This window comes from Tiliqua scincoides, chromosome 3 (assembly GCF_035046505.1).
Source record: "Tiliqua scincoides isolate rTilSci1 chromosome 3, rTilSci1.hap2, whole genome shotgun sequence".
Taxonomy (NCBI): domain Eukaryota; kingdom Metazoa; phylum Chordata; class Lepidosauria; order Squamata; family Scincidae; genus Tiliqua; species Tiliqua scincoides.
Genome location: NC_089823.1, coordinates 159,392,632 through 159,416,671, shown reverse-complemented (window position 1 = coordinate 159,416,671; position 24,040 = coordinate 159,392,632). Strand labels below are relative to the sequence as shown.

Genomic DNA, 24,040 nt, shown 5'->3' with positions numbered 1-24,040 from the left:
TCATTTTGCCTCCTGATCTACCAGTAGATCGCGATCCACCTATTGAGCACCCCTGCTTTAGATGTTATAAAGAAAACGATGTGTACCTAGTTATTATGATTTTAACTGTGGCAAGGATTTTATATGCTAGATATTGGAAGGACTTTAAAATACCAACGAAAGATGAATTAATAGAGAAAATAATGAATGTGGTGGAAACAGACAGTCAGAAATTTTGGACCAACAACGAAAACGGACACAAACTGAGCAATGGAAACCCTTTTATGCTTGACTGAAAATAAAGTTTTAGAAATATATGATAGGGCATTTATATGATCATATGAATTTATATATCATATATATATAATATCATATGATATGATATGATATGAGGATGATGAATGTAAAATGATATTTAGAAGAGGAAATTGATTAGGAGATATGTAATGATTTATTAGCGTTAGTGATCTATAATAATGATATATGATTTCCTGTAACCTTTTTTTGTGTTTGTAGTGAAGTGTGTTATGTTTTTTATGTTGTGTGTTTGTTTATATTTATTTTTGAAAAATAATAAAAAAATTTTTAAAGAGTTCTAGTGTTAGCTCTGATACATGGAAATGAAAACTAACTCATACTAATAACTTTTTGGTTTACTTCTGTGTCATAACAACACCTCATTGGCTCTCAGAACAATCAGTCTCATTGGTCAGTTTTGAGTTATGGAATCCACTTTTTGTTACATGAGGCAGTTGTGTTTTCTTTTGCTAGTTCATTGGCCGTAATGTTTGATAGAACAGATTATTCAACATGGTTTGAGTCACTATATTCTGCATGTATTTATCTTACCAATAATATGTAACATGATGGTATTATTCATGAATACAAATTTTCAAAAGGTTTCCAACATTTTTGGCACTGGTGGTGTCATACCCCCATCCAGAGTGTCACCCAGTGTATTCTGCACCCCCTTCACCCCCTAGTGATGCCACTGTCTCCATCAGTGGAGTCTAAATTATGTCAAGCTTACACCAGAGCTGCCGCCTCCCTCTGTACCCAAAACTAGCAGTTCACTGAAAACTGTCTTATAAAGAGTTTATCACTCAGGCCCAGCATCCTCACCTCTGAGGACCAAATGTTTACAATAATTCCCTGTGCACAAATTCTGTTGTAAAATACGCATTTTTTATTAGTGTCACATTAGGAGGAAGGATTCTTAAGAGGTCTATTAAAAGTAATTGACCTGAGAAACATTTACATAACAATGAGAAAAGGAATACTCTTTTATCCCTGCTGGCTTCACAACTGATTCTCCATCAAGTGAAGGATTTCAGTGTACATCCGCTGAGGAGCATCAATGCCCCAAATAAAATCCCAGTGAACCCAATCAGGTATTTCTTTGTAATGAATGATGCTATTGAGTCGAGACTTCAGTTCTGCAATTTCTGTTGGCTGGCAAACCCAGTCCTGCCCTCCACTCCACATTGCGATTGGCACAAAGATCTCTTCCAACTTGTAAAAGGGAGGAGTAGTCTGGGAAAGAAAAAGAAGAACCAATACTACAGATGCCACTGAAATTTCACCTAAAGCAACATTTTGAGATTTCTCCTCAGATGGAACATTAAAGAAACATCGTGACTATTTTGATGGAAGCTCTTACGAAAAATGACAATGGCTACGATTCAGAAGCTTCCTATGTTTTCTGTTTATAGGTACAGCTTGATCACTTTCCTTCTTGCAAGAAACAGCATCACCTTCTCTCTCCTTTGACTGCACCACACATTGTTATATGAAATAATCTTCTAAATATTTTTATTCTAATAATAATAATATTATAATATCATGTATAATAATGTTTTATACATAATATTAAGATACAAATGTTATGTATAATATTATGTATAATAAATATTATTATCTTCTAAAAATAATCTAGATTACTTCTAAATATGGAGTTAAAAATAGTGAGGAAAAATGAACCTGAAGCTTCTTTGGCTAGACCAGCCTTTTCAAGCAGTGTGCCGTAGCAACTGGGGTGCGTTAAATGGTTTGCAAGTGTGCTGCAGGAATTTGAGGAGAGTCATTTATTAATAGGCCACTGGAGAATGGGAGCCCCCCACCAGCACCACAGTGTGCATTGTCAATTAGAACATAACATAAGAACATAAGAACATAAGAACATAAGAACATAAGAACATAAGAACAGCCCCACTGGATCAGGCCATAGGCCCATCTAGTCCAGCTTCCTGTATCTCACAGCGGCCCACCAAATGCCCCAGGGAGCACACCAGATAACAAGAGACCTCGTCCTGGTGCTCTCCCCTACATCTGGCATTCTGACTTAACCCATTCCTAAAATCAGGAGGTTGCGCATACACATCATGGCTTGTACCCCATAATGGATTTTTCCTCCAGAAACTCGTCCAATCCCCTTTTAAAGGCGTCTAGGCTAGACGCCAGCACCACATCCTGTGGCAAGGAGTTCCACAGACCGACCACGCGCTGAGTAAAGAAATATTTTCTTTTGTCTGTCCTAACCCGCCCAACACTCAATTTTAGTGGATGTCCCCTGGTTCTGGTATTATGTGAGAGTGTAAAGAGCATCTCCCTATCTACTCTGTCCATCCCCTGCATAATTTTGTATGTCTCAATCATGTCCCCCCTCAAGCGTCTCTTTTCTAGACTGAAGAGGCCCAAACGCCGTAGCCTTTCCTCATAAGGAAGGTGCCCCAGCCCCGTAATCAGCTTAGTCGCTCTCTTTTGCACCTTTTCCATTTCCACTATGTCTTTTTTGAGATGCGGCGACCAGAACTGGACACAATACTCCAGGTGTGGCCTTACCATCGATTTGTACAACGGCATTATAATATTAGCCGTTTTGTTCTCAATACCCTTCCTAATGATCCCAAGCATAGAATTGGCCTTCTTCACTGCCGCCGCACATTGGGTCGACACTTTCATCGACCTGTCCACCACCACCCCAAGATCTCTCTCCTGATCTGTCACAGACAGCTCAGAACCCATCAGCCTATATCTAAAGTTTTGATTTTTTGCCCCAATGTGCATGACTTTACACTTACTGACATTGAAGCGCATCTGCCATTTTGCTGCCCATTCTGCCAGTCTGGAGAGATCCTTCTGGAGCTCCTCACAATCACTTCTGGTCTTTACCACTCGGAAAAGTTTGGTGTCGTCTGCAAACTTAGCCACTTCACTGCTCAACCCTGTCTCCAGGTCATTTATGAAGAGGTTGAAAAGCACCGGTCCCAGGACAGATCCTTGGGGCACACCGCTTTTCACCTCTCTCCATTGTGAAAATTGCCCATTGACACCCACTCTCTGCTTCCTGGCCTCCAACCAGTTCTCAATCCATGAGAGGACCTGTCCTCTAATTCCCTGACTGTGGAGTTTTTTCAGTAGCCTTTGGTGAGGGACCGTGTCAAATGCCTTCTGAAAGTCCAGATATATAATGTCCACGGGTTCTCCCGCATCCACATGCCTGTTGACCTTTTCAAAGAATTCTATAAGGTTTGTGAGGCAAGACTTACCCTTACAGAAGCCATGCTGACTCTCCCTCAGCAAGGCCTGTTCGTCTATGTGTTTTGAGATCCTATCTTTGATGAGGCATTCCACCATCTTACCCGGTATGGATGTTAGGCTGACCGGCCTATAGTTTCCCGGGTCCCCCCTCTTTCCCTTTTTAAAAATAGGCGTGACATTTGCTATCCTCCAATCTTCTGGTACCGTGGCTGTTTTGAGGGACAAGTTGCATACCTTAGTCAAGAGATCTGCAACTTCATTCTTCAATTCCTTAATAACCCTTGGGTGTATGCCATCAGGGCCCGGTGACTTATTGATCTTTAATTTATCAATGAGGTCTGAAACATCTTCTCTTTTAACCTCTATCTGACTTAACTCCTCGGTCAGGAGGGGCCGTTCGGGCAGCGGTATCTGCCCGAGGTCTTCAGCCGTGAAGACAGATGCAAAGAACTCATTTAATTTCTCTGCCATCTCTAAGTCTCCTTTTATCTCCCCTTTCCCTCCCTCACCATCCAGAGGGCCAACCGCTTCTCTGGCGGGTTTCCTGCTTCTAACATATTTGAAGAAGCTTTTATTATTCCCCTTAATGTTGCTGGCCATGCGTTCCTCATAGTCTCGCTTGGCCTCCCCTATCACCTTCTTACATTTCTTTTGCCACAGTTTATGTTCCTTTTTATTCTCTTCATTAGGGCAAGACTTCCATTTACGGAAGGAAGCTTCCTTGCCCTTCACAGCCTCTCTAACTTGGCTGGTTAGCCATGCGGGCACTCTCCTGGATTTAGTGGAACCCTTCTTTCTTTGCGGTATACACCTCTGCTGGGCCTCTACTACTGTTGTTTTAAGCAGCCTCCATGCACTCTGGAGAGACTGGACTCTTTTTACCCTCCCTTTCAACCTCCTTCTAACCAGCCTCCTCATTTGAGGGAAGTCCGCCCGTCGGAAGTCAAGGGTTTTTGTTAGAGATTTGCTTGGTATTCTTCCCCCAACGTGCACATCAAAACGGATCGCAGCATGATCACTGTTCCCCAATGGCTCAGTAACGTTTACATCTCTAACCAGGTCCTGCGTACCGCACAAAATTAAATCCAGAGTCACCTGTCCTCTGGTGGGCTCCTTGACTAGCTGATCTAAGCCACAGTCATTCAGCACGTCAAGAAATCCGGTTTCCTTATCGTGACCAGAACACAAATTGACCCAGTCAATATGAGGATAATTGAAGTCCCCCATGATTACAACCCTGTCCTTCCTTGTCACCTCCCTGATCTGTTTCCTCATTTCAAGGTCCCCATCAGATTTCTGGTCTGGAGGACGATAGCACGCCCCCAGTATTACATCGCTGCACAAGCCTGGTAATTTAACCCACAGAGATTCTACGGTGGAGTCGGACCCACCTTCAATCTCTACTTTGCTGGATTCTATCCCTTCCTTAACATAAAGGGCCACCCCACCTCCAACACGCCCCTGCCTGTCCCTCCTGTAGAGTTTATAGCCCGGGATTGCGGTATCCCACTGATTCTCCGCATTCCACCAGGTTTCCGTTATGCCCACTATGTCAATATTTTCCCTTGTCACCAGACATTCCAGTTCTCCCACCTTTGCTCGTAGACTTCGGGCATTCGCATAAAAGCATTTATACACGGAATGCCCCAGGATGGGCTGCTTATTCGCTCCTTTGTCCCCGCATCCTCTCATTGTGCCAAACCGTCTATCACATCCCATCACCCTACCTTTCCCAATTTCTTCTCCTACCCTGCCTTTGTCTTGTTGTTCTCTAACCTCCCCATCCTCATCCCATAGGGATGAGGAGTCCCGAACCGGATGCTCCTCGGCTCCTATCGGCCTTCCCCCAGGGATCAGTTTAAAAGCTGCTCTGCCACCTTTTTAATGTTATGCGCCAGCAGTCTGGTTCCATTCTGGTTCAAATGGAGCCCGTCCCTCTTGTACAGGCCCCGCTTGTCCCAAAACGTTCCCCAGTGCCTAACGAATCTAAACCCCTCCTCCCTACACCACCGTCTCATCCACGCATTGAGACCCCTGATCTCCGCCTGCCTAGCTGGCCCTGCGCGTGGAACAGGTAGCACTTCAGAGAACGCTACCTTTGAGGTCCTGGCTTTCAGCTTCCTGCCTAAAAGCCTAAATTTGGCCTCCAGGACCTCCCAGCTACACTTGCCCACGTCGTTGGTGCCGACATGCACCACAGCCGCTACCTCTCCCCCAGCACTGTCTACCAGCCTGTCTAGACGAGAAGTGATGTCCGCAACCTTCGCACCAGGCAGGCAAGTCACCATGCGGTCCTCACATCCGTCGCAAACCCCCCTCTCTATGTTTCTAATAATCGAATCCCCCACTACAAGAAGCCCCCGACCCCCCTCCCGCCGAGGAGTATCCCGAGTGCGCTCGGATACGGGCCCATCCCCTGGAGAAGGGATCCCCCCTAGGGGATTGTTTCCCTCCTCTCCAGGATGACGTCCTCCAGTCCCGAGACTTCCCACCCGGGCAGCCGAGGAGCTGCACGCCTGAGGTTGGGACGAAGCCTGATCGTCCCCGGAAGTCTCCCCACCGTCCTCCTCTGGCTGCCTGCGCTTCTCCAGGTCGGCCACCAAGGCTTCAAGGGAGCGGACGCGTTCCCTGAGAGCCTGGAGCTCCTTGCACCGAGGACACACCCATGACTTATGCCCCAGAGGCATATAATCATACATGTGGCACTTGATGCAGAACACTGGATAGCCCCCACCCTGCTGCTGGCTGTCTGACTGCATAGCTTTTCTGTTGTTGTTGTTGTTGTTGTTGTTTTATTTAGGGGTTCTTTTAAAAACCGTACACTGGATAGCAGCCCTCTTCTCAAGGGAAGAGGAAGGGCAGTGTATGGGGCCCTGGCCTCCTCGCCCTGCTGCTGAACTCGCCCAGATGCTAAACTCTTGTGCCTTACCTGGCACTTAGTTCCCAGAGGCACTGGGTTCCCAGAGGCCACACGCGTCTGCAGAGAGCCCCACGCGATGGCCCGCCTAGCTTTATACTCCTGGCTGGCTCCTCCCCCCTCCTTCCTTCCTGATTGAAAGGGGGCTGGCCTTCCCAGGTGAGTTTACAAAAGCTCAGGAAGGCAAATGGCTGCTGATGGGCGTGACCTACTCTGCAGGCTCCTGAATGGACTGCTTGGATTAGCCTAATGGGGCTCTTAATGGGTTGGGAATTGGCCCTTCCTAGGTCCTTTCCCTCCTAGTTCTGTTCTCTTAGGCTGGACTGTTTTTGTAACCTCAAGCTAGTTTTTATTTGGGTTTGTTTAATTATTTATTGCTCTCTAGATCCTGTGTCCCAATTTACTGACCTGTTTAGGTTATGTTCTAACTTAGATTAGGTTTAACCTGGGTTAAGTATAGGTTTAATTGAAACAAGTAGAAAAACCTGCTTTCCACTTTATCCTCCTCCCTTCCTTCGATTAAGTGCTACCTTAGGTGCAGCTAACTTTCAACTTTGATTTAAATGCCTGACCTTTAGGCTCTTACTCACGAGTAGGACTCTGCTCTTGCTCACGAGTAGGACTCTGCTCCTGCTCACGAGTAGCCCTATGTACCTCCCTTAGGTGCTAACTTTCAATTTTGATTTAAGGTTGCTTTAAAGGTAAGATTAAGGTTAGAAGACAGGGAGTTAGAAAGACAAAGCGTTAGAATGAGTACACTTACCTCCTCCTCCTGCTCCTCCTCCTCTCCTTCTCCAAAACTCAGAGGTCTCCTTGCTTTCTCCTCGCCCAGATGCTAAACTCTTGTGCCTTACCTGGCACTTAGTTCCCAGAGGCACTTGGTTCCCAGAGGCCACATGCGTCTGCAGAGAGCCCCACGCGATGGCCCGCCTAGCTTTATACTCCTGGCTGGCTCCTCCCCCCTCCTTCCTTCCTGATTGAAAGGGGGCTGGCCTTCCCAGGTGAGTTTACAAAAGCTCAGGAAGGCAAATGGCTGCTGATGGGCGTGACCTACTCTGCAGGCTCCTGAATGGACTGCTTGGATTAGCCTAATGGGGCTCTTAATGGGTTGGGAATTGGCCCTTCCTAGGTCCTTTCCCTCCTAGTTCTGTTCTCTTAGGCTGGACTGTTTTTGTAACCTCAAGCTAGTTTTTATTTGGGTTTGTTTAATTATTTATTGCTCTCTAGATCCTGTGTCCCAATTTACTGACCTGTTGTCCAAAATTGTCCAAAATTGTCCAAAATCTATGTGCCTTGACAATTTTAGCACTTTGTCAGTGTGCCCTGAGATAAAAAAAGGCTGAAAATCACTGGGCTAGACAGACATCCCAAAAGCACTGGAGATACTTTAATGACATATTGATTTAACAGCCCAATCCTACTGTTTATGACAGAGGAACTCACATTCCGCTCTTGCAATTGCAGTGGCAATGCTGTAAGTGGTGCTTTGGAGCTGCCTTTGCAAACAGTCGGCAGTTCCACACACCTTTCACTGACAGACCCAATCCATGCCGAACTAGGTATGGTGGCAGAGGGGGCGGGTCATGGGCAAAGAGGAGGAGGCTGGGGAAGGGCAGGGGTGAGGAGTGAGCTGGAGGGGGTGAATCTTGGTGGCAAAAGCAATGCCAAATCCTATCTCTAATTTTCCAACTTGTACCTGCCCCCTTCCTTGGATTTAACACCAGTACCATAGTGGACATCAATTCAAGAAAAGCCATAAGTGACCAGAAGACATACTGGAGGTAATATTTTTTACTTACCTCTCATTGGCCTTTTGGTCGTCCCTTCATAGCATGCAGCATTTGCTCCGTTGGCACAGCTGCATGCTGTGGAACATCGGAGATAAGACTGGGCTGGGCTGTTAATGATTTATTATGTATTCAACTTATTTATATCCTGCCTTTTCCTCTGAATATAGGGAACAAATGAATGCTCTGAGGAAGGGATCTTATATTATTTTGCTAGTCAACAATGGTTTTGGGTGTAATGGGTTTCACAAGAAGGAAACCTCCAAAGGAGATAACTGGAGCAAGCCCCTGGCAGCCTAAACCTATTGCCCAGGTACCGCTGTGAGGTACAATGGTGCCAAAATGGCAACCACAATATCTTGTGGGGCCAGGGCAGCCACCAGAGAGCCCAATCCTGTGCTCGGCGGTACAACGCCGTCCCGCTGAGCACAGTCACAAATGTGCCGTAAGGCACGTTCGTGGGGCTCACTGCCGGGCTTGCAGCGCCAAGTGCTGGCCGGTGCTGGGCTAGTGTGGGGTGGTCACCCAGGACCAGCAGCTCGGCAGTCTCCCAGACCGCCAAGTTGTGGAAAGGTAGGCAGGGACGGGGGCGGGGAGGAGGCATTCTGGGGAGGGGAGAGGCCGGCAGGGGGCGGAGAGAGGGCAGAGGGAGGCGTGTTGAGGGGAGGGAGGGAGGAGGATCCAGGGAGGTCGTGTAGGGCTGCACACCCTACACGAGCGCCTTTTCCTCACTGCTGACCTTTTGGTTGGTGGTAAAGTGAGTAGCCCCACTGAAGGGCTGCTTACCTTACTTGGGGGATGGGGACGAATGTCCCCTTCTCCTGAGGCGCCTCCCGTGGTAGCGCGGGAGGCGCTGGATTCGGCGGCAGCCCTGCTTGGTGCCACTGACCCTGGGCGCCCCGGGCAGCTCAGGATTGGGCTGAGAGTTTCCTCGGGGTAAGGGAACAAATGTTCCCTTGCCCCGTGTTGATCCCAGGCAGCCCCAATGGGTCTTCTCAGAGTTGTGCCAGCTCTTGTGCTGGCGCAGAACCAAGGAGGCCCATATAGGTTCTGTGGCTTGGCAGGGGGCATAGGATACAGTGGCAGCTTCAGCCGCTGTCCCTTCCCCCTCCTGGCCCTGATTCCCTTGTCCAATTCCGCTCCCGCCCTCCTTCCCCACACCTTCCCCTCACCCCATTATGGCTCTACACTTCCCAGCAGTCCAGCAACACGTCCTCTTGGCTTGGATGCCTATTCTGACTGGTGCAGGCCTCTCCACCACCTTATGCACCAGCTTATGGCACTCTTATGATGCCCAGCACCAGCTGTGTGGCTGGAGGGCCAGCCGTTAGCTCAATAGGATCAGGCTCTAAATGTGTTTTGTACTCTAAAAGAAATTCATAGGTAGTCACAACAGCAAAATAATATCAGATATTTCTAACCTCTGGTTATTTACAATTTTTCTATTCAGAGAAACATCCTTTTCTTTTTTTATTTTTAATAAACTATAATAAACATAAAATACATAAACAAATACATAAACAAAACTCTAATGGTGTAGCAGGAACGAAGCAAAAAAATTCTAACTCCTTATATTTTATATATATGAAGTCTAAACATTAAGAAATGTTAGTCTATATTATTATCTAATCCTTTATAACCAATCTTCAAATCCATAATACATTATTATTTAGAGAAACATCCTTTTCTGATGGATAATACATAGAATTAAAAAAAATCCAGTGCATCCCTACCTGGTTGTATACTTCTATATTTTCTGAGCCATAGTCAAAGTATCTGAATTTCCCTGTTTTAGCCAACTAGAGAATGAAAGAGAAAAACAATGCCTTAGTGAGTCTCTTGGCTTCTCACCAAAAAGCAGGATGAAGACTGTCGGGAGAGGAAATGTATTGAGAATATTGCCTGTATGATCATTGCTTCAGTATGCAGCAATCTAGAGTTTTCTCACTGGCAGATTTTCTCTTATGTCATTGTAAACAATTTTCATTAGGGGAGAAGGGGTTACTGACATAGAAAGATTTCTAACCTTCTACACTGAACCTTACATTTCCTTTAACCTTGTATTCAACCATTATAACTCAACAATTCACATCTGCTACCAAGTCCTGAGTAGGTAGAACATTTGAGATTACGAAGTTGGTATTATTGTATGTGCCTAGTGTTCCTACTGCTAAATTTTGCCCTGGAACACTGACAGGAATTGCTGAAGCTCAGTCCTACTTCCATCAAATTAAACAAACAACAAGGAAGTTATTTTGCATTATGGTAGGCAAAAAATATTCAAAAGATATATTCCATAACCTACCTGGCCCCAGTGGATAATATTTTTCACAGAAGTGTAATCTGGAAATCTTGATATATACACATTAGTTCGACTCTGTAAGGAAAAGATGTTTTGGGAAGTCACTTTCCTTCAAAGGAGTTTTCTACCATGCTAGAAAGAAAGCAGTTTCACAGTCTCTCATACACTGTTTTTTGCCTGTGCAGATGGTTTCTTGAGATAAGTCAGTCAGGAAGCCATGCCAAAGTGCCAGAAGTGCACTTTGTAAAGTAAAGTAAAGCTAAAAGTGCAATTTGCGTTAAGGCCAGAAGACTAAAGAAGGCTTACCAAACAAATAGGAGGGATCTGAAAATCCCCCATGGAAAACTGGAGTTGAGTCCTGCAGCTAGTCCTGAGTCAAGTCATGCACAAGTTTTAATGTGCTGCTGCTGGGACTTGTGTCAGGACTACTCTACCAAATACCCCTGAGGAAATTTGCAGTCTGAATAGGGCAAGGCCTTGATGTCTGGGCCTAAATGTAAGCACGAAAGTGTGTATGTATATATCTCTCTGTATCCTTCTGTGACTCCATGTGACCAACCAAAGTGTGTGAAAAATGCTGAGTCACTGTGACAAAGTACTTGTAATTGAAATGAATGTAAAGGTACGACTGGTGCATCATTGGAGATGTTGTTATCCATCATGTGGGGGGGTCGTTGAATGGAGTTGGAGAGAGCAGGAATCTATGTCGGAGAGTTGGAGATTGAAGCTGTGAATATGTACGCTGTTTTGCTGCAAAGGAACTACTTAGCTGTAAATATTTTGTAAATACCAACTGGTAGTGGATATCTGCCTTGTCTGTGTTCCCTTCTTTCTGGGACACCTTCGCTGTCCTTGGAGCTAGCATTCTGCTGCGTTCTGCTACGAACTGGCAATATACTAAATTCCTCAACAACTTGTCCAGAGTGTTTTCAGTACTTGGTAACATGGGTCACGTGGGTCACATGAGTCACGTGTCTTTTTCATACATGTGTCAAGCTCAGCTCTGGGGGGGAAAATGGAGCTGTTTGCATGGCCCACCTCTTTCAGTTGAAAGGAGCCATTGAGTGTGTCTTGCATTGGAGCCTCCAAAATCCTGGAACTAAAACTATTAATTCTCTGAACTTGGACCACTTCCAATGCTCTTGGGTTTTTCTAGGATGTCTTAGTCCAATCTTATGGGTCACGATGCCAGCACTCTGCTGGCACCACTGACTTGAGCTATTGCAAAAGTGCCATGAGGTGCCAAAAGTGCCAATCGGCACTGGGCCTCAGTGCCCAAAGACAAACACCAAGAGCTCCCAGCGGTGAGTAGAGCAGCTAGTGGCAGCACTTTTTGGGGCAGGGGAGAGGCAAGAAGGGGCAGAACCGGACGGGGGAGTGCAGGGCGAGGGGAGGAATGGGCCCAGTAGGGGGGCGGAGATGGCAGTAGGCTCAGCCACCATATCCTAACCCAGTGTTATTCAAACTGTGCGGCGCGGCTCTTTAGGGAGGCACCAGAAACTCAAAGGGGAGGCGCGCAATGTCCTCTCGCAGCAATACAGTCACACCCCTGGGCAGAATACGAGCCCATCTGCGCTTTTTTTAAAGCAGAAGAAACGGGAGTTGCTCAGCCGCAAGAGTGGCTGCTGCCGCCCTGTCCTCTTCTCCCTCCATTCTGAGGCTGCCGCCTTCTGTGTTCACTGCATGTTGTTTCCAAAGCTCTTCAACTCCAACCCCCATCTGGCAAGTACCAAGCATGCTCAGCTTGCAGTCCTTAACCCTTGCTGATCCTTGTCTGGTTGGTTCCTAGTTCCTAGCCCGGGAACGCTTCTCTGATGAGTGAAAATCTCTCTTTTCAACCCCCTCCCTCTTCCTCTTCTGTTTAATGATGCCACTTCCAGCCCTCAGGAACATGATGGGGAGTCATGGCCACAGGGGTCAAGGGAGCCACTGGCCGGAAAAGTTTGAGTTCCACTGTCCTAACCCCTCGTCCGGTATACCCAACACAGGTCTCCTCGGTTCTGTGGGTGCAGATCTGAGGAGACCCATTGTGGCCATCTATGTGTTACATGGGGTAAGGGATTTTTATTCCTTTACCCCGAGGAGACCTGGCGCTGCTTCCCTGCTGCATAGGATACAGTGGTCGCCATTTTGGTGCCCTGGGTGCTAGAAAAGTATAGGATTGGGATCTTAGTCTTGGAGAGTTCTCTATGTCAAGACTCAAAATGGAGCAGGAGTAACCTTGTGTAGAAAAAGAACTGCCATGGCTCAATTACAGGCAGGCATAATATGCATACCACCAAGAAATGACACAATGGGGCAAGACAAAAGCCACAGGGAACAAAATATAAAAAGCAATAGCTGAGGAACTATTTGGTAAACTCTAGGAAATGTGTCAACTGAGGCAGTTGTTTCACAGCCGAATCCTATTCCTGGCAGCGTTTCCAGGTGCAGCAGTGACAAAATGGCTACCACTGTATCCAGCGGACTCACTAGGGCCAACAGAGGTCACCTCAGAGGAAGGTGGATTTCATCCTCTTACCCCAAAGGAAAGCCCCAGGCCCTACAATGGGACTTCTCAAGTCTGTGCCAGCTATTTTGTCCATGCAGACTTGAGAGCCTCCGTGTCAGTCTTTGCAGCTTGACACAGAGGATAGGATCTGGTGGTGCAAGGCTCCACCGGTCCTGCACCCCTCCTGGGCCAGTGTCCTGCCCCACCCTCCGCCTGCCCTCTCCCACCCCGGAACGCCTCTCCCCCTGCCTCCAAGGCCCTTACTGCTGCCTAGAGTTCTTACCTTGCTCCAGGCAGCTTCCATCCAGTACGGAGCTCAGTGCCTGCAGTCCCTTCTTTCTGGGTGCCGCAGACGTGCCTTATAGCACGTTTGCGACACCCAGCGCTGGTGCCAGTAGGCCATAGGACTGGGTCCTCAGGCAACAGCTTGGTGAGGAGCACTAATCTCTATCTATCTACTTACCTTCACTGCTCCTCCTCCTCCTACTCCCTGCATTATGAAGGAAGAGGGGAACAGAGAGAAAGAGGAAATGTGGAGGGGAGGAATGTGCTGAGCTAAGACATTAGAGGGTGGGAAGAGCAAAGGCTGGCACATCATCAGGTAAGACTGGAACCATTTGGCATGCTGCCTCAAGAGTCAAGAGGAATCAAATCTAGAGCAAAGCAGGTGCTCTACCTCTGAGCTACAGCCCACCCCCAGGAGATACGTGGAATAAAAATAGCTGAAAGCTAAATGAATGATCTCAAATACACACAGAAATACCTTGTTTAGGTTTTTCTCATTGAATCCGCTGACAAGAAAAAGAGCTTGTTTGCAGAGATTGTCTATCAGCCGGCAGCCACACTTCTGGGCGATGGATGCTCTCAGGGTTGGACTCAGCAGGCAGAATTCTTTTTTGCCAAATATAATCTGTAGAAATGCAGAGATGCTTTATATTTTGGGAATCATTCACCTGCATTGTGTTATAATAGAATAGTACATGTATTCTTGAAGCCGATTCACATAAATAAGGGGTCTTTTTGGTAACGACCTCAGATTTGGTTGTCCTTTTTCTGTTTGTTCCCTGTGCTGACTGACATCCACCATACTGCCCATGCATAAGTACTGCTCACACAGGATATCTCCACCCAGTTTCCTTGGATTATCCCTTCCTTCTATGGTAATCTACAACGCATTCTGTACCATTGCTAACCCCTGCGAACTGCGCAATGAGGCACTTTTTCAAGTGGTGCTCCTCTTAGCAGGAGGAGAGTAAGGGTGCAATCCTACCCTGCACTAGAACAGGCAAGCCAAGAGGCTTGCACTGTATCCAGCATGGGATAGGGACCCAAAGCGGTTCAGCCAGAGGTAAGGTGAAACTTTTCCCCTTACCTCCACGTAAGGCACCCTGGCCCTATGGGTCCCCTCAGACTTGCACCACCTCGTCCAAGGAGAGCGAAGCAGGTTGAAGTCACTCCAAACTCCCTGGGAATGGTGGTTGGGATCCAGCATAACTGGATTCCGGCTCCACCTATGTCTATTGGGTTAGAAATTAATTGCTGTCAGAGTTTTCAGATATGCTGCTACTACTGGTAGTAAATAACAGCCCAATTCTAGGCAGGATTGGGCTGTACTATGCAGTGCTTTGTGACAGTGGAAGACCCCTCAACTGTCACAAAATGGCTTAGCTATTGCAGCAGCACTCACTGTGCCAGGCCTGTCTGAGGCTGCCAAAGCAGGTAAGACTGTGGAGGGAGTAGGGACAGAGATGGGAAGGCTGCAGAAGGAGGTGGATCTGACAGCGAAGGCACACACTGGAGCCTATCCTCAGTGACTACACTAGGGTTTGCGTCACCTGGTGTGAGAGGCCAGTACGTCACCCCTATGATGGACCTCCTCCCATGCCCTGGGCAGTAGATGTGGTGATGTATTATTATCCCATCCTTGCTGGGTTTTTTTGGCTATAACTTTTGAAAGGATAGAGATATTTCAACGAGGTTTCTTTCATGGCATTCTGCATGAAATTATACATTGATATATAACATGAAGGCATTATTAGAAAATACTAAGATTTAAAATTTTTTGCAAGTAGTGATGTCACCCCCCATGTGTGTCACACAATGCAGTCTGCACTTCCTGCTCCCCCTAACAATGCCACTGCACACCCTCCTTTTTTGCAGCCTCTCTACCCATTGCAGAGTAGAAGCTTAAAGAAGGGTGATTTAAATCCCTCTTCCCTTCCAGAGCCTCCCAATCTGCCTCCCCCCACTGCATACTGCATGCTTCTTTTCGGAAGAATAGGACTTGGCTCTAAGTGAATGTATATGTATAAAATAGGAAGTCTGGTCTCATGGATTACAGTCCACTTTATCAGATTCAGAGTATGAAATTCACAATAGGCAGCTGTGCATATATAAATACGGCGAAGCCACTGGAAGAACATACCTCCAACAATGCAGCTGGCAAACGAGTCAGTTGTAAAAGAGGACTTATACTAAATTGGAATGTATATGAGGGTCCCATAGCAAAGAAGATCTTCACTTTTTCAGCTAATCGAGGCATTGTAGAAAATGCCACAAAAGCTAGAAAATAAGAGGAACTCTATTTACCATAAAAAATTATAAAAGGAGGAAGAATTTGCAGATAAATACTTATTTTAGAACTCATTTTTAGTAAAGTTAATATTCATACCAAATATCATTTTAAAAAATGAAGGCAAAGAATGATAAACGACACAAAACGCAAATCTACTTAGTAATAAGCTTTTCTAGATTATCAGTGCCATATACAGTAAGTTGACCACCTCTCTATGGGCTCAATCCTAACCTCTTATGTCGGTGCTTCCAGCACCAACATAAGGGCAATGCAGCTCTGAGGTAAGGGAACAAACATTCCCTTACTTTGGGGAGGCCTCCATGAGTGACACCCAGCTGCAGGATGCAGCACATGTCCCATTGGCACTGCTATGCCAGTGCTGGAAAGCACTGACATAAGGGGTTAGGATTGCGCCCTATATTGACCACCTCCTTAAGTTGACCTAATTTTCACAGTATGGACAGACACTGCATATACACTATGGGAGACCAACCTCTCTGTATTGACCACCTCCGTAAGTTGTATCTTGACCACTTCGACCATTGCACAGAGTATTAATTTACCCTCCGTAAGTTGCCCACTGAACGCGATACTGTGGGCATGTGTTTTGTCTGGTTTGTCCCATCTTGGAAAAGCAAGAAGCCACGCAACAATCCCTCCCTTACGCCTGCTAGCACGTGTGCAAAAGGGTTTTTATAGGTGGGCACACTGCACATAGCTGATAGACCTGCACCGGCTGCCAATTGTACCTGGACATGTACCAAGTTGTGAGGGACATGAGGTTGCTTGTGCACAGTGAAGCCACTGTCCTTTCAACTTTGGTTCCCATCACCAGTGCATTACTTTACACTTATATTGAAACACAACTGCTATTTTGCTGCCTATTCTCCTAGTTTGGAGAGATCCTTCTGGAGCACTTCACAATCCCTTCTGGTCTTCACCACTTCTGATGACATCCACAAACTTGTCCAGCTCCCTGCTTATCCCTGTTTCCAGGTCATTTATGAAGATGTTGAAAAGCACCAGTCCCAGGACAGATCCTTGAGGCATTCCACTTTCCACCTCTCTCCACTTTTTTGTCAATTGCCCATTGACACCCACTCTCTGTTTCCTGGTCCTCAACCAATTCCCAATCCATGAGAGGACCTGTCCTCTTATTCCCTGACTGTGGAGTTTTCTCAACAGCTTTTAGTGAGGGACTGTGTCAAACACCTTCTGGCATTTAGTGAATCTGAGGAGACTCAGTGGAGGCCAGGCAGCCTAAGAAAAAAGTGTTGGTTTTTTTTAGCTGTTGGGGCTATGTAACATGCTACATGCTATGGGCTGGCAAGGGATAGCATTGGTCTGCCTGTCTGCTATGAAACCAAGTATTTTTTTTAACTTACAATTTTTTTAACTTATGAATTTTCAGGGGTTTTTTTAAACACTGATTGTGGGCTATTTATTCTCTGTCTCTTGATATAGATGATATAAATAGTAAGCATTGCAAGAGGATCAATTCTCATTGATATTTGCAATAAAACTTTTTAAAAATCCAATCTAAATAATACCTTGGCCTTGCATTTGTTGTCCTGGGAGCTAAACATGATAATATTTAAATGCCTTTTTTTCCATATGTTGACCACCTCCCTATGTTGACCAATTTCCTCCAGTCCCTTGGGTGGTCAACTTAAAGAGGTTCTACTGTATATCTATGCATTCTGCCAGCTGGAAACTGTTTCAGCACAATTGCTGTGTACTAGCCCAAGCCAATTTCAGCACAGTCACTCCACAGCCCTGGCCCAAGCCACTCCAATGTCTGAAGCAGCAAGATTTGCTGCCACCTGCCCATCAGTAGTGCTTTTTCTGTGCCACACAGTTTTCCATCTTCTCCCACCCTAAATGCTCCCCCCTCAGCATGTAGTCCATACCAGTAATTTCACAAAGGCCCTCTGCCCTCCAAGTGCACACCCCAAACCACCTCTCCTTAGCTCCAGTCCCCCTGCTGATCCTGCCATCATAGCTGCTGCTCTCCTCTGAATTCCAGATGCAAGGGAGTGTTGACAGAATAGATACAGATACCTTGTTGCCTGCATTTGGTCAGTCACTCTGAGATACAGGAAGCCGGATCAGATGGACCCTGGGCCTAATCCAGCAGGGCTCTTCCTCCTGCTTCCCACTCTCCACTATTTCACAAGGTATACAGGGGAGGGAAAAGGAGGCAGGAAGTAGAGCTGAGTAAGGTTCCAGAGGTTTGAATCAAAGAGGAACTGAAAAAATTGGAAATACAGGTCATGACTCGTTATCCACTGAGGTTCCGTTTTGGAACCTGCAGTGGATTTTAAAAAATCAGTGGATACTAAATCAGTGGAAAAATAGCTTTAAAGACCCACTTCCTGAATTTTTGCTTTATACCGATGCATTCTGGGGCAACAATGGAGGAGCAAGAAACCAAATAGCGGGTCTTTAAAGCTATCTATAACCCTGAGAAGCTTGCAACAGCACAGTTTAACAGCGTGAAGGTAGGAAATGAGATTTTGGCACTTTTTTTCCTTGTTACAAGACATTTAAAGATGGACTTGATATCAGTGGTGAGTCAAATCAGTGGATGCCAAATCAGTGGATAATGAGGCACGACCTGTAACTTTATTTCCAATCCAAGCCAGTTCAAGCCTCAGATAGAAGCTTGTTTTCATGGGCAGACCATGGGAAAAGTGGGGAGGAGAAAAAGACCAAGGTAGACTTTTTCAACCTCCTTTTCCAGAGGCACCCCTTAAAAAGAGCACTGCAAGCAATAAGGGAAAAACTTCCTAAAATCTCCCTCTCACCTCTAATCAACATGATGAAGTGATTGACCTCTGTAACATTTAATGAGAAGCAGGGAACAAGAAATTCTTCTCTTCTCAGATTTTAAACCAATCAGAAAAAGATTTGAGGGACATTTGATGTTCTTGAAGCAGACTTGAAAAAGCCCTTGCAATTCATTTCAAGTTTGGCTTAGAAGAATGTTGCCAGCATCTCTATACTAGAGCAATGGTGTTAATCCCTGGATATGCACTCCATTCCCTTTTCTGTCTACCTTTTCAAATGACAAGCAGAAAAATGGGGGGGGGGATAGTGTCAGTGTGATGTATCAAGGTGATAGTTGGGGGTGGCTGGCAAGCACAGGTTGCCACTTGTTCCAATTCTCTGCCTAAAGCATTCACTTCTCCTGTCTTTTCAGCAGTCTGGCTGTGTTGGTCCTGAATTTGGAAATGTAACAGAACTGGTAACTCTCCCTTTGCAGTTCTACTGTCTTTGAACTGTGGCACTAGAGTATATAGAATACACAAAATGTTCTTATTATTCCAAATTTCATTCTTGACCTACCTATGGTGTTTCCCTGAGAATGGCCACCATAATAGATTTTCTCCTGTCCTGTCTTCTGGAGAATAAAGTTTATCATGGCAGGAAGATCATATATGCCCATTTCATGAAAACTGCAAACCAGAAAGCACATCATTGAGAAGGGAGCATCTTTTTTGCTCTGCCTCTTTGCCAAGAAGCACCAGCAGGCATATTTAGCTAACAGAAGAGAAGATTAAGCAGTCTTCAACTACATAGCATTTTCTCCAAGGAAGAGGAAAAACAAGGTGGGGGGGGCATTTCACAGCCCAGAACCCCCAACAACAGCTTCAGGTTCCTACCAACCTTCAACAAATTAGCAGAGTGCTCCATCCCCTCTGCAATTCTCATCTTCTTCCATCCACCTAGAAGAATACCATGGTTGATGGTATCTAAGAGATCTGAGAAAATCAACAGGGTGCCTAACACTCCCAATGCACATTATCCAGAGGACAGCTCCTGTTTTCAGACTCCTATCACTTAATCTGTTTATTTTTATTGTTCATGAGGAATGTATATTACCTGTAATGATTTTCCTAAATTGTTTTCCTTTATTTACCTTAGTATTATGCATGCTTAGGCAATCATGAACTGCATACGCTTTGATGCCAGACAGCATCTCTCAAGCAAATGTCTGTTTGCTTATGCCAACTATTTGCCATCATGAACTATTATGTTATAGATCCATATACAGGCAAGCCCGGTATCCAAGGGGGTTCCGTTCTGGAACTCTGGCAGGTAACTGAAACTGCAGATACAGGGAAGCCCCCCTCCTCCCAGCTGTGTTCCACACAGACTTTGTTGAGCTCTACAATGTTGTGGTCCTAGAACCATTGCACATATTTAGAATAACAAAGAACAATCTTAGAGCCTGATCCTATCAGGTGCATTGCAAGCACTCCAGCCCCACTGCCAGCGCTGAGCATAAGGCACTCAGATGCTGGTGGGAGACAGCCAGCACCAGTGGAGAGCCAAGCATCAGTTGGCAGTAGGCCTCAGTGCTGGAAGGATACCCAAGAGGAATGCCATGTGATGATTATCCCCACCAAGTGGTGGGGAGACTTTTTGGAGTGGTAGGATTGCAGAGGGAAGGCAGAGAGGGGACGGAACCGGGTGGGGAGAGTGAGGGCTGGAAGAAGGATTCGTCCCAAGAGGGGGGAGGGATGGTGGCAGAGGCTGCTGCCAAATCCTATGCCCCCTCCCAAGCCAAGCCCCCCAACATGGGCCTCCTTGGTCCTGCAGGCGCAGATCTGAGGTGATCCACTGGGGCCAGTACTGTCTACCCAGGGTAAGGGAACCAATGTTCCCTTACCCTGAGGAGACTCTGGTGGCTGCTCTAGCCCTGCAGGACATAGTAATGGGCATTTTGGCACCACTGTACCTCGCAGCATAGGGGCAGCATAGAGTTGGACTGCCTGTTGGATAACATTAAACTCTACACTACCAAACAAGTGTTTTTAGTTCAGAACAGTTTACTGTAAGGCAAGGGAAAATATACAGTATTTTGAATTGGAGAAGAATAAACTTACAATGGTTCCTTGAATGCGCAACTTCAGTCAGTTTGCAAAATAGTAACTTACCTGAAATTCCAAAATTCTACTTGGTCAACTGTAAGATATCGGTGTCTTCTGGACCACGAAGTTCCTCTACTATTTCCAATCCACACATCATATCCGGCATCTGCAAGCATGAAGCCCAGGCTATTAGGGGTGGGTTTCCTATCCAGGTACTGCCTTCCACAGTCAAACAATGCATTAGCAAGATGGCAGCCTTGGAGCCTAAAAAATAAAAATTAAAAACTCTATAATACAACACATGACATTAATACAAATGTAAAGCATTCTGCATAGATTAGAATGTTGAATTTGGATATGAGGAAGAAATGGCTCAAATCACTACACAGCTTGGAAGCTCAGGGCTAAACTACACGTTCATGCAAATGAATGAAATGGAACCTCCAGAGATTGAAAAAAAGTATCTGTGGAAGATGAGGTGCAGAGGACCTTTGCAGTACATATGCAGTACATTGTTTCACAGCCCAATCCAACCTAAATCCTCTTTGCCAATGCAGGCACTCAAGGCAGGCCAGTACTGCATTCTATGGTTCTCCATGGAGTAAGTAAGCTTTTGTTCACTTGTCCTGGGAAAAGCTCCCATAGTCCATAAGGGACTTCTTGGTTCTGCTGCAGCTATTTTGCTGGCATAAAGGTGCATAAAGGTGGTGGAATGAATGGGATAGGGACAGTATTTGGACACTCCTGCCACTGAACCTGCCCTCTCCCTCCTCGTTCTGCCTCCCTCCCTGCCCAAAAACTGTCCCATTCATCACACAAACATACTACACTACTATGTCTCATGGTTATAATGTATGAACAAGGAAGCCAGACACATAAGAAGGTAAAATAACTGGAACTAGAAGAAGTGAAGAACCAATAAATCCATTTGTTTTTCCCCAAAACAGATAAGGCCTTTCAGCAGTGTGGATCAAGCAATAGACTAGGAAAGCAGATGACCAAAAACAAGATGACCTAATTTCATGATTCATGAAACTATATGAATGGAATGGGGTCCTGTGGAAGGGGGCCAATGTTAGAGGTTTGTACAGAATTCCCCAAAATGATGCTTGGGTCCTGCTTCATGAATTACTTACAGAAGTGATGTCATACAATCAGAGACTACATAGTGCAGGGAATGATGTAACATTCCATCATGAAATGGGCATTTGTGGTTCGGATTTAAAAAGTCAAAAATCCAGAGGAAATGCCCCAAAGTTTTAGGCACACCTACACTCAAACAGTGGATCATATCCTTTTCTCATTACCTCCAGGAATTCTGTTCACACTCAGATAATAGCCATCCTCTGTAAGGACTTCGTATTCTTCAGAAGGATATCCCCAGTACTGGATTCTCTGACTCTGCAAGGAAACAAACACAAACCAGAGCAAATTGTTTCCCACAGAAGTTTAAACCCGAGGGTAATTTAAAGTGAAAGGGTCAGTTCCCAGTGCAATGCAGGACACATCCTGATGTGATGATTGAAAGAAAGAAGTTTGCTGACATGATTTGTTTTCCTCCAAAGAAAAGATGGAGGGAAGGAAGAGTCCCATTAACTGAGGCTTAATACAACTGGCCATTTACATGGACTGCTGAGCCCACCCAGAAGGCTATCTGCAAAATAGAAGGGAGAGCCAGCACCCTTTCTCTACCACACTACTGAAGCACTACTCCGGGTCAAATGTATGACCCAGGGCTGCATAACGTTCAGAGACAAGACCCCTTGGGATACTATTCAGGATGCAAGGTTTAATGTTCTCATTCTTTCCAGACATTCAGGAACAAACAGGCAGGTTCTTCCTTCCAGAATCAACCTTGTCCTTCCAGTTCAGTCTAAGCCCTGGAATGAAGTTGCCTGGAGTCAACACACACACAGCATTATCAAATAACTGGCTTGGATCAAGGAATGGAGCGGTCAGAAATTTCACACTGTTGAGCTTATTTTTCTGAAAGCTCAGCTTACAATATTCATCACTAATTCAGGGTTTGCTTCTGTTTTGCATTTGGCTTCTTCTAGTCTCACAGTTCCTTGCAGAACCATCACGACAAGCAGTAGCCACATCTTGGAGCATCTGAAAAGAAAACTGAATATTAGAGACATGGAAAAGGGATATCTTTTGTTGCTGAAATATGAGCTTTGGTTGAAAAGAGCAATTCATGCAAGCAATCAAAGAACCATAAAAAAGGAAAGAAAGTGGAATGCAGGCTAACATTGCAAAGGTATGCTAGAGTTAAATTATACAGGCAAATTAAACATGCAGGCCAATGCAGGTTTTTAACCCTTTATTTTCTTTTTTCACTTCTTGGGGGGGGGGGCACACTGCAAAACAACCAAAAACCATGGAAGGGAATGGGCCATTTTATTAAAAGCCAATAGAAGCTGCTACTGCTGCTTTGTTACTATGAGTAGCATGAAGAGAATAGGAGTGCAGCTAAAAACTATAGTGGGGGGTTAGATTTTTATTTGATGATAGAAGGCTAAGGCAGATTCTTCAACTAATCCTCAAGCCACAAGGCAAACCACCTTAGACAAATGCGGAGACTTTCAAAGCAACCTCAAAGAAAAACAACTTAAAAGACTCACTTTTTAGATATCAGAGTATTCTGCACACAGCAGCAAAATACTACTCTTACTGCTATTTACTGCTTCTGCACACAGTAATACAGTACAGCGGACTTGAGTCCCCTTTGGTGTGGGAGAAAGGTGGGATAAAAATACTATAAACAAACTGCAGGCTGTTTCAGAGACTTTTAAGACTTTGAGAGGCTGAATGTAACATGGCACCTAAGAGTAAGAGCCCCATTGGCCAGTGGGGACAATGGGAAAGGCGAAGCAGCAGCACAAGATTCATGTGCGCTTCTTTCTCTCATCCCTGCTAGCCAATGAGGGAAGACAGCAGAGCTGGGTTCTTCCAGGACCAAGGACCCCAGCACATGATTCAGTAACAGCAATGTAGTTACCCTGGGGAGGAGAGGAGTGCCACTTTGATACTTTGGGAGAAGCCCAAGCACTCCAACACCAAATTGACATCCAACCACTATGACATCCACCAGCTCCAAGCTCTAATTCTGGTCAAACTGGGGGCTCCCTCTAGTTTGCTAAAAATAGTAGCTGACAGTCTCCGAAGCAGCGATTTCCAACCACTGTGCTGCTACACATTGGTGTGCCATGAACAGTCTACAGGTGTGCAGTGCCACAGAGTTTTGGGGGAGGGCCATTTATTAATAGGTCCATTGGGGGATGCAAACCCCCCAATGGCAACATGGTGTGCCTTGTCAATTGTCAAAAATCTGATGGTGTGCCTTGGTAATTTTAGTACCTTGTCAATGTGCTGTATGATGAAAAAAGGTTGAAAATCACTGCTCCAAAGTAAGGGAATCAAGACAGCTCTGAGCCCTGCAAGTCTAGCACAAATGAAAACCTTACCTGAGCCATATACAGATATTTGTCTCCATAGCAGGACCAATGTGTGAGGTCTTTTAAACAACATTTCAAATAGTATATTATTTGCTTTTTCCCACAGGGGGAAAA

General features: G+C 45.6%; 1 pseudogene; it reads right to left on the bottom strand.

Annotated features, from left to right (window-relative positions):
* Window positions 1-1,278: 1,278 nt before the first annotated feature.
* Window positions 1,279-22,549, bottom strand: LOC136645167 (lipase member M-like; annotated as a pseudogene).
* Between the last annotated feature and the right edge of the window lie 1,491 nt (window positions 22,550-24,040).